Here is a 389-nt window from a genome sequence, read left to right on the forward strand (position 1 = left end):
TTCTTCTTCTTCTTCTTCTTCTTCTTCTTCTTCTTCTTCTTCTTCTTCTTCTTTCTCCTCTTCTTCTTCTTCTTCCCTTCTGCGTACCCCTGCTAGGGGGGTAAGTGGCTATGAGATCTTCATCTCACGATGCAATTGATTTTGTGTAAATTGACTTTTTTTTTCAGTGTAGAACATTGGATCCCCCCTTTTGCTGACAGTCAGCCTCGTGCCGTTTCAGAATATATACTGTTGCTGTTAAATCGTAATACATTTTATACCGACCAGCGTGACTTGAGTTTTGGGAAGAAATTTTTGAAATTTTGGTTCAAACGGCAACCCGGAGGGCCCAAGCTCTTTGATTTTAGAACCGCCAAGGAATCTTTAACCAGCGAAGGTTCCACGAAAGG

This window comes from Aplysia californica, unplaced genomic scaffold (genome assembly GCF_000002075.1).
Source record: "Aplysia californica isolate F4 #8 unplaced genomic scaffold, AplCal3.0 scaffold00444, whole genome shotgun sequence".
NCBI lineage: Eukaryota > Metazoa > Mollusca > Gastropoda > Aplysiida > Aplysiidae > Aplysia > Aplysia californica.